Here is a 10,556-nt window from a genome sequence, read left to right as displayed (position 1 = left end):
TTTTGTGGAAGAGTGGCTGAGTATTTTTGTTAGCTATCTCTAAGCACTTGAGCAACCAATTCATCATAATACCTCACCCCCTTTTAATAGTATTTTCTTTTCTAAGGACTCAAATGTGATTTATCACTAAGTGTAAAATGAACAGTCTTCTTGCTTAAGGCTTTAGCCAATCCTATTCCTTCTTTCCATCAAATGGGCATCTCAACACAACCCTATAGCCAAAGCATCTTTGAACTTCTCTAAAATGTACTTGGATAAATTCATTAGTCCAATGATGCATATGTTGTGATTAATTACAAAAACCACCTTAGGGAGCAATTGTGCATTCAATCTCCCCCTTTTTGGTAATTGATGACAACATACAGATTAAAGCTTCGACAACAGATAAAATCCATGATTAGCATCGACACTTTGAGACTTATGTGAAAAGCATGAGCTCCCCCTAAATTTGTGCATTCTTTTAAATTTGCGTTTGAATGCAAATGCACAATTTATTACCCACAAGTGTAGGGGATCTATCGTAGTCCTTTTGATAAGTAAGAGTGTCGAACCCAATGAGGAGCAGAAGGAAATGACAAGCAGTTTTCAGTAAGGTATTCTGTGCAAGCACTGAAATTATCGGTGACAGATAGTTTTGTGATAAGGTAATTTGTAACGGGTAACAAGTAACAATTGTAAGTAAGGTGCAGCAAGGTGGCCCAATCCTTTTTGTAGAAAAGGAAAAGCCTGGACAAGCTCTTATATAAAGAAAAGCGCTCCCGAAGACACATGGGAATTTATGTCAAGCTAGCTTTCATCATGATCGTATGATTCGCGCTCGTTACTTTGATAATTTGATATGTGGGTGAACCGGCGCTTGGGTGCTACCCATACTTGGACAAACCCCCCACTTATTAATAACCTCTCTCGCAAGCATCCGCAACTATGAAATAGGAATTAAGATAAATCTAACCATAGCATCAAATATATGGATCCAAATCAGCCCCTTACGAAGCAACGCATAATCTAGGGTTTAAGATTTTGTCACTCTACAAACCCATCATCTAGTTATTACTTCCCAATGCCTTCCTCTACGCCCAAATAATGGTGATGTGTCATGTAGTCGATGTTCACATGACACCACTAGAGGAGAGAACATATAACTAATCAAAATATCGAACGAATACCAAATTCACATGATTACTTATAACAAGACTTATCCCATGTCCTCAGGAACAAACGTAACTACTCACAAAGCATATTCATATTCATGATCAGAGGATTATTAATAATCATGAAGGATTTGAACATATAATATTCCACCGAATAAACCAACTAGCATCAACTACAAGGAGTAATTAATACTACTAGCAACTCACAGGTACCAATCAGAGGTTTTGAGACAAAGATCGGATACAAAAGATGAACTAGGATTAGGAGAGGAGATGGTGTCTATGAAGAAGTTGATGGATATTGAACCCCTCTCAATGAGAGGATCGTTGGTGATGATGATGGCTTCAATTTCCACCTCCCAGAAGGAAGTTTCCCCGACGGAATTGCTCCGCCGGAGCTCTAGATTGGTTTTGTCGAAGTTTCGCCTCGAGACGGAGGTGTCGCATCCCGAAAGGTCTGATATGATTTTTTTCCAGGTCAAAACCCTTCATATAGGAAAAGATGGGCGCTGGAGGCCTGCCAGGGGCCCCACAAGCTTGCAGGGCCCGGTAAGGGGGGTTGGCCAGGCCCCCTCGGCTTGTGGCTTCCTGGTGGGTCCCCTCCGGTACTTCTTTCGCCCATTATTTTTTATATATCCCAAAACAATTCTCCATAACTTTTTAGGACTTTTGGAGCTGTGCAGAATAGGTCTCTCAGAATTGCTCCTTTTCCAGTCCAGAATTCCAGTTGTCGGCATTCTCCCTCTTCATGTAGAGAAAAGGCATAAGTGTTGTACCATAATGTATAATAACAGCACATAATGCAATAAATATTGATATGAAAGCACGATGCAAAATGGACGTATCAACTCCCCCAAGATTAGACCTCGCTTGTCCTCAAGCGAAAGCCGAGATCAATAAATATGCCCACATGTTTTGAGATTGATAGAGGTGTCGTTAAAAAAATACGGACATGACGGCATCATGATTATATTTAGAACAACAACACGCATTGACATAGAGTATCTTATACTAAAGTAACAATTCATTCACAAGACAAAATATGCACCAGGAACTCTATTGAGAACTAACAAACTATGATTTCACTCATTGAAGCAATTCCAATTTATCGCAACGTAGGAAGAGACAATGTAAGAGCTTGTAAAGAAAATCCACATACTCACTCATCCTATAGTCTTTCATAATTGCTAACACTCACGCGGTACCTATGAGGTCAAAGCTTCAATCGGACACAAAGAAAGATAGGGGCTTGTAGTTTTGCCTACCAACTATTTACCTCAGGGGTAATGTCAACAATAATAACTCATGATCACCCACATCCGAGTGGATATATTTGTCTAGATCATTCCCCAACACATGACGCTTGCCAAAAGATAAAGGCGGAATAAAGGAAATGCTGGAGATCACCACGTCTCTTACATAAAGGTAAATACTTAGAAAGTAAAAGTAAAATATAGGCCCTTTGCATAGGGAAACAGAGGTTGTCATGCGCTTTTATAGTTGGATGCACAATTTCTTAATGCAAAAGAACGTCACTTTATATTGCTCCTTGTCATAAAGAACTTTATTATGCAGTCTGTCGCTTTTATTTCTTCTATATCACAAGTTTGTATAAAGTTTATTTTCCTTGCAATAATAAACCACACATATTTAAGGAGCAATTTTTATAGCTTGCACCGATGACAACTTACTTGAAGGATCTTACTCAATCCATAGGTAGGTATGGTAGACTCTCAACGCAAAAACTGGGTTAAAGGTTTTTGGATGCACAAGTAGTATCTCTACTTGGTGTAGGAGTTTATTTTGGCTAATATGAGATGGAGGCAAGCAAGACATGTTGAAGGATCTACAACCATATGAACTATATTTGGAAATAAGCAAACATAACTCATTATGTTGTCTTCCATGTCCAACATCAACCTTTTAGCATATAATATTTTAATGAGTGCTCATGAACATAAAAGATGTCTAAGATAATATATTTATATGTGAACCTCTCTTTATTTATTACTTCCTTTTAATTGCAACAATGACCAATAGCTTTGCTTGTCAATCCAGAAGAAATTTCAATCAATAATAATTTTTATATGTGAAGTCATCACTCCCCTTAAGATCATTATGTATGCTCTATTACTTTTATTATATACTTCTTTCTATTTCTTTTTCTCATGATCATAGCAAGCAAGCAAACCCCTTAATTCAAAACTACTCTTTATTATATAACTCTCAGACTTACTTACCTAAGGGGGAACAAAAAGAAAACTTAAAACTAGATCACACTAAAACTTTATTCTACTAGATCAGGATATAACCAAAAGGATCGAACGAAGATAGAAAAACAAAAAGGTAAAAAGGTGTGATGATGATACGATATCGGGGCACCTCCCCCAAGCTTGGCACAAGCCAAGGGGAGTGCCCATACCCATATGTTCAGTTGTCTTCCTTCGGAGGTGGTGATGTTGGAGTTGTTGGTGAGGTTGAAAGCTTATCGGGTTTCCACTTAAGCATGGATTTTTGGTCCCTCAGATCGTGTACTTCTAGCTCGAGCCTCAATATCCTTTGACATAATTCACCCTTGCTCTCCTGTAGAAAACGAGAAGGGATAAATAACACCTGGGGTTTTACTATTGTATTTGGGAGGCTCGACTTCTTGGACTCCAGATGCAAATCTTCGGGTTGAGGCAACACTACAGGAATCAGAGACTTTGCCGTCTGCCATGGCGGACGGCAAAGGAGAGGGACCCGGACGGCAAAGGCCTTTGTCAACCGTTTCACACGGAAAACTACACGACAAAGAAAAAACTGTTAAAGAGGTTCTTTGCCGTCTGCCTTGGGCCTGCGGACGGCAAAGAAAGTTTGTCATGGGGGGGGGGGCAGATGTCAATGAACATGGATGGCAGATCTGCAAGATAGGGCCGTCAAGTGGTAATGGAAACGTTCGCCATTTGGTGGGCCCACCATCCCTTTGCCGTATACCATGACCCCCTTTGCCGTCTGCCATGGCCCCCCTTTGCCATCTTTGGGCGGATGACAAAGATGGCAAATAGTCCAGGCGTTTAGGGCCTTTGCCGTCTGCGGCCCCCCTTTGTCGTCGGTGGGCGGACGGGAAGGAAACAAAAATGCCCTTGTTTATTTTACTTTTTATTATATCCAACTATTTTCACAGGAATATATGATATATATATATATATATTTCACATAAATAATGTTGTTGCCATACTGATAACCATATTAAAATAACTTTCATCCATACATACATACATATTATGCAAGTTTCATCCGTACCAAACCATATATTACAATAGTTTCATCCATACATATAAAGTTTCATATCCATATATTACAATAGTTTCATCCATACATATTATCCAAAAAAATACAAGTAACCCAAGCACTCCATCAATCCAAGCTTCCGTGATGTGAATGTAATCTGCAAAATGGGAAATAAGAAAGTTAGAAGAAGAAGACTAGATGAAGAAGAGAAGTAAGCTAAATATGGGGCATTTTTTATTAAATAGGCCATTTTGGAGCTAATTTAGCTTACTACATCATTTTGGAGGAAACAAAGCTAAGTACATGTCATTTTGGAGCTACTTAGGTAAAAATAGGTCATTTAGGAGCTAACTATGCTTATTAAGCTATTTTGGAGCTAACTAAGATAATTATAGGCCATTTAATATCTAAGTTAGGTACAATAGGTCATTTTGTAGCTAAGTAAGCTTATTATGCAATTTAGGAGAGAACTTAGCTAAGTATAGGTCATTTTCTATTAAATAGGCCATTTTGGAGCTAATTTAGCTTACTATGTCATCTAGGATGGAACAAAGCTAAGTAAATGTCATTTTAGAGGTACTTAGGTAAAATTAGGTCATTTAGGAGCTAACTATGCTTATTAAGCCATTTTGGAGCTAACTAAGCTAATTATAGGCCATTTAATAGCTAAGTTAGGTACAATAGGTCATTTTATAGCTACATAAGCTTATTATGTCATTTGGAGAGAACTTAGCTAAGTATAGGTCATTTTTTATTAAATAGGCCATTTTGGAGCTAATTTAGCTTACTACATCATCTAGGAGGAAACTAAGCTAACTATATATCATTTTAGAGCTATTTAGGTAGAGATAGGTCATTTAGGAGCTAATTATGCTTATTATGCCATTTTGGAGCTAACTAAGCTAATTATAGGCCATTCAATAGCTTAAGTTGGGCACAATAGGTCATTTTATAGCTAAGTAAGCTTATTATGTCATTTAGTACAAAACATAGCTAAGTATAGGTCATTTGTTATTAAGTAGGCCATTTTGGATCTAATTTAGCTTACTACGTCATCTAGGAGGAAACTAAGCTAAATATATGTCAATTTAGAGCTACTTAGGTAAAAATAGGTCATTTAGGAGCTAACTATGCTTATTAAGCCATTTTGGAGCTAACTAAGCTAATTATATGCCATTTAATATCTAAGTTAGGTACAATAGGTCATTTTGTAGCTAAGTGAGCTTATTATGTCATTTAGGAGAGAACTTAGCTAAGTATAGGTCAGTTTTTATTAAATAGGCCTTTTTAGAGCTAATTTATCTTACTACGTCATCTAGGAGGAAACTAAGCTAACTATATGTCATTTTAGAGCTACTTAGGTAAAAATAGGTCATTTAGGAGCTAACTATGCTTATTATCCCATTTTGGAGCTAACTAAGCTAATTATGTCATTTAGGAGGAAACTAAGCTAAGTATAGGTCATTCTAGAGCTAACTTGGGCAAAATTTGTCATTTTGGAGCTAAGGTAAGGTAAGTAAACATCATTCTGCGGTTGTTAAGCAAAACACTAGAAAAACATACCATTCTCGTCAGCACGGCGGTGAAGCACGGTAGCTCTGGCTTGTTTCACCTAGAGAAGGCTGCCGTGTAGAAGGGTGCCCTAGAGAAGGATGCATTGTAGAAGGGTCATGCGATGCATTCCGGGAGATATTCTGCGCCAAACATCGTTTGCAATGTGTCGTTAGCATGATGACACTCAACAGATCAGTGCATTGAAATGAAACTCACCATCCCCGCCATGTTAATGACGGCCATCGCCGGAGGAATGTGGCCGGTCTTCTCGCACATAGACTATACATTTGCTTTTTACAAGTCAAACTTTTTATTTATTAATGAAACGAACATTAAAATGCAAGATTTGACAAATATGGACAAGAAACTTACCACGAAGAGCTCGTACATGGCCCTGTTAGACGCATCATTCCGTGCCCTTTCAGCCTCCAACAACACAACCGTCGTCTCCTCCATATACTCATCTCCTTATCCTTCGTCGCCAAAAGCACTTGCGTTGACTATCTCTCTCTTTCAGAATAGGAGCCTACAACACAACTCATTATTAGCATTGTAATCATATTGGCGGAATGTAGAAAGATAGTTGAGTCCATTAAACTAACCTCAATGGAGAGCTCGTGGACGAGGTGTTATATCAGGACAGGAGCTCTTTGGCGTGCCTTTATCTGCCGAAGAGTGCTAGGACAACGTATAAGGCCATCTCCAATGGCGATCGAGCCATGGGGCCTCCCGTTGCTAGCTATCATCAGCAGCTCTGGATCAATAGGCCCCTCGCTCGGGTTAAAGTCCTCCCCTTTCCTCGCCTTCCCTTATCTCTGCACTTCACGATCTTGTGGTGGGAGGAGATGTTGGTGAAGTTTTCAGGATGATCGAGGTAATACTCAGAGAATGCCTTGACCTTCTTGTACGAGGCAGTATGGGCCATCGCATAGAGGTCGTACATCTCTGGCACCTCCGTCTTATTGTGACGCGCCTAAAAGAGAGAGAGAGAGAGGAACAATGTATTAGTAAAGGGCTCAAGCTAGCATTAAGAATGAATTTCATGAGTTATTAAGCAAACCACATACCCACTTCTCACCAAACCCATTTAAGTTGATGCTCCCTTGATTGTGTGGCACACCAACCATTTTGCCACGCCTCTGCTTGGCATTGTTGTGGCTGGCCTCCCACTTTTCGGAGCACCACTGTTCCACCAAGGCGTACCAACAATCCATCTTGTCCACACACCATCTCGGGGCACCTAAGTGAATAAAGAGAAATTTGAGCGCTATGCGTAAGAAACAAATCAAAGAAAGTAACTACAAGGCCTTAATAATATGTAATTACCTGCATGTAATGCTCCTTCTCCATCTTAGAAGCGCGGCACTTCGCCTTTTCCTTCCTAATATGCCGCGAGGCATAGTAGTCTCGAACAGCCTGCACCCGAGCCTCATGCCGAAAGTTTTGAAGTATGTGGCGGCATTCGATTTCGATAACCTTTGACGCGTCCTCCTCCTATCCCTCCTCACACGTGTAGAAGGTCTCCAAACGAGACAACACTGATTATTACAATAACTAGATATTCTTGATTTTTAATTGTTTCAAGGAGAAATTACCCAGAACTGTCTGATCACCATGTCGGCCCTCGTGTGGCACAAAACACCGTTGATCTCCACCTCCGGCGGGGCCGGGGCACCCAAGTAGTGCTCCCAAGTCTTTCCTACCTCTCGACCCTGACCGAGCAACGTAAAAACCCCCACAAAGTTTTGCCGGCAAAGCATACCAAGGATACTGTTGGGCTTGCGGACACCCTTGGCAACAATCCAACCCCTGCAGTACCACAAATTAAAGCCAAAACATTAGATATTTGAGAAAACATAAAGGCAAAAGGTTAAATAAGAGTAAATTAACTTACTTGTCCCCATTTGGCTTAATTGACCACCTCTGCTCGCGGGTCGCCGACACGAGCGGGAGCCCCGTACTACCATGCTGGTAGACGGTGGCCCCCTCACCCAGCTCCTCGTTGCTATCAGCATGGCCACTTGGCTCCGGCTGACCCAAATCAGTCCTGGTATCCCACTGGGTCTCTTGGGACGTACCCTATCCCTGCTTTAATCCAGAGTCTCCTGGAACAAAGCCTCTAGGACAGAGTCTCGTGGGTCGAAGGCTCGTCGACCTGAGGCTCATAAACCGGAGACCGTGTAGCCTCCACCTCAGACGGGTCCTGTGACAGCCCGATGTCGAGGTTCCAGAAGATTCCCCCTTCTTTCCGTTTTCGTCGTGTGTCTATTTTTATTTGTCGCATCATCATCGCATCATCTGCATTGCATCGGCATCTCCGTTGCCGCCAGTTTTCAAACGTTGCATCCGTTGTTAGTTGCCGGTTAACGTCGTTGTTCGTTTCGAGCCTGACCGCACACACACGCGCCCGCGGCACCGTCGTAACTTTGTTTTTAAAGCGTGTATAAAACTTTCTCCGATTGAGCTGGAATTTGTCGTGCGGTTTTATTTATATATAGGTAGGCCGCCTGTCAAATTTCGTCGCGATCGGAGACCGTCTGGTACCCGAACGGTCGACCGTAGCGGCACCGTATTCGGTATACCGTCGGACGTCTGTCGGTGTTTAAAATTCGTTGCCGCGCCGCCCGTTTCCCCTCTCGTCTCCGGATATCTACACAACACGGCCACTTAGCACGTCCCGTGTTCGGAATTGTTCAATTCCGACCGTGCGGTTGAAACTGGGGCGAAAAACTGCTAAACATAGCCCCCCATTTGTTATAAATAGACCCCGAGATCATTTATTTAGACAGCCAACCGCCTGCCTCGGGATCCGTGCCCCTAACCCTAGCAGCCCGCCTCCCACCTCCTCCTCGCGCCGCCGGGCCCGTGAGCCCGCAACCAGCCCGCCCGGGCCCGAAGCAGCGCCGCCGCCGCCGCCCGTTCTGCCTCCTTGTGCTCCCGGCCTCCCCCGTGCCCGCACCGCCCGAGGCTTCCCCCGTCGGCCCCGCCTCCGGCCGCCGCTTGCCGGTAGCCACCTGAGTCCCTCACCTGCCGGAGACCCTACTCCTGTCGAACCCCGCCGCCCCGCCGGCCATCCCGTGCCTGCAGCAGCCGGAGCCAGCACCGCCCTTGCTGCCTAGCCCCGCCGGCGGCCAGATCCGGCGAAGGCCGGTCAGATCCGGCAGGCTCCGCCCCCATCCCGCCGCCTTAACCTCCCCCTGCAGCAGCGACACACCGATGAAGCCATCGCCAGTGCCGCTCCTTCTCTGGAGCGAGGAGGACGACGACCGCAGCGCGTCACTCGCTCAGGCCGGTCGCGTTGACCGCCTCGCCGCGGCCCAGCAAGCGTCCCGGCCCAGCTCCTCCCCGAGGCTCCTTCGGCCCAGCTCCGTGCCTCTCCACCGACTTCGGCTTCGGCCCGCGAAGGTGAGCCCCAGCCCCTTCTATGTTGCGCCCCGGGGCGACATTTAGTCGAGTTGGCCCGGTTAGTTAATTAGGGATTTTTCGGAATTGTTTACAATTCCAGAAAAATAGCGTATATTCTTTCGACCGTAACTTTTTATCCGTAAATCGGATCGAGACGTGTAGTATATGGATTTGGTGTGGAATTTCGCAATGTATCTGTTTTTCCAACTTGCATATTTGTTTGACGTAGTTTAGCATGCTGGATGCCTAGAATAACATGCTGTTTTAATAGGATACGTCCCGTATTTATTTTTCGCGCAAGTCCGGATTGCCCGTATGCCTTAGATAAAATGTCCATGTTTGAGGGACCATTAATCCATGTATTTTAGAGCGATCGTTGGTATTTTTACGTGTAGGGTTTGTCGGTAGTTTATTTTCCCGTATATAGGTTATTTTCCCGCATTTATGTGTGGCTTTATTTTGTGTTGCAAACCCCACATATTTTATCTTTCGGGGTACAAAAAATCCCATGGATTTTTCTGTGCAATTAGTTTTAGCATTAGAGCAAGTTGGTTCGCGCGATATTTTGCCGTGATGCCCTTTTGTTTAATTCGTAGGATTTATCCCATGCGTCGTTTGACGGAGTTGTCAACTTGAGAGTTGATCCTGGGTGTTTAGACTAGCCCCTGGAATTTTTTAGTTGCAATAGAAATGCATGTTTAGGTGTGATTTGATTGCCCTCAAGTTGCTAGAAATAGTGATGTTTTGGACGTGCTGAAATATTTCTAAGTCTGGAATCTGTTATTATTTTGTTGTTGTCTTGTCTTGCTTTTATCTTTTGATCTGTAGCTCTTTTGAGGTTGGTCCAATGGAGTTAGTTGTACCCCTTGTGTTTCTCTAGCATGCTGTAAATTTTCATGCTATTTTCACTAAGTCTGAAATAGTGTGGGAGGTGCCATTTTGTGTCTTCTTTGCATAGTGATCCATGATGCCATGCTAGTTGTTGTTAGTTGTTTGTAGTAGTGCTTCTCGCCCTCTTCCGTGCCATGCCTTGCTTGAGCATATCGGAGATGTGTAGCTCGTAGTTGTGGGGCGTAGAAAATGCTATGTGGCTGATTTTGGCAGATTGTAGTGTTTTCTTGTTTTGCTCGTAGATGTTGAACCGTAGCTCTGATTTGATTGTGTCCTACATGG

The sequence above is a fragment of the Hordeum vulgare genome, chromosome 4H (assembly GCF_904849725.1).
Source record: "Hordeum vulgare subsp. vulgare chromosome 4H, MorexV3_pseudomolecules_assembly, whole genome shotgun sequence".
In the NCBI taxonomy this organism is placed as follows: Eukaryota; Viridiplantae; Streptophyta; class Magnoliopsida; order Poales; family Poaceae; genus Hordeum; species Hordeum vulgare.
This window is presented reverse-complemented; position numbering follows the sequence as displayed.